General features: G+C 41.3%; 1 non-coding gene across 1 annotated transcript; it reads left to right on the top strand.

The window, feature by feature from the left end:
• Window positions 1-216: 216 nt before the first annotated feature.
• LOC136210272 (small nucleolar RNA R71) lies at window positions 217-323 on the top strand. The gene has a single exon (XR_010677977.1). It is a non-coding gene; the product is annotated as a small nucleolar RNA R71 (small nucleolar RNA).
• Window positions 324-683: the final 360 nt, after the last annotated feature.

The following is a 683-nucleotide window of genomic DNA, read 5'->3' as shown; positions in this document are numbered from 1 at the left end:
GGATGATGGTTTTGCCATCGGCATATGTCCACATTCCGCGGGCCACATACTGCTGTCGATTGCCATTTCCTCCAAAAGTTCTCTCGCTTGGGCTGATGTTTTCTTCATAAATAGCCCCCCCCCCCCCCCCCCCCCCCCCCCGACATAGCATCTAATGAACCCCTAGTTGTAGGATTCAGTCCATTGTAAAATGTTTGCATTAAAAGTTCAGCGGGTAATTGGTGGTGTGGGCATAAACGTTAAAGTTCTTTAAAACGTTCCCAAGTTTCATAAAGGGTCTCATTATCATTTTGAGAAAAAGATGTTAACTCCTTTATGACTCTTGCGGTTTTTGCTAAAGGAAAATATTTAGATAAAAACGCTTGGGCTAATTGTTCCCAAGTGGCAAAAGTTGCGGCTGGCATAGAAGTTAACCATTCTTTGGCTCTATCCTTCAAAGTGAAAGGAAAGATGCGAAGTTTGATTGCTTCTGCAGTCACATCTGGAATTTTAAATGTGTCACAAATTTCTAGGAAATTTGTTAAATGGGTGTTAGGATTTTCGTTAGGTAACCCGTAAAATGTTACATTATTTTGCAACATATTAAGCAAAGCTGGCTTAATTTCAAATTGATTTGCGGTGATTCTGGATCTAACGATACTATTGGTTACACCGGCCACACCTGGCCTAGCGTATTCCATAAG

Source organism: Euphorbia lathyris, chromosome 10 (genome assembly GCF_963576675.1).
Source record: "Euphorbia lathyris chromosome 10, ddEupLath1.1, whole genome shotgun sequence".
Taxonomy (NCBI): domain Eukaryota; kingdom Viridiplantae; phylum Streptophyta; class Magnoliopsida; order Malpighiales; family Euphorbiaceae; genus Euphorbia; species Euphorbia lathyris.
This window is presented reverse-complemented; position numbering and strand designations above follow the sequence as displayed.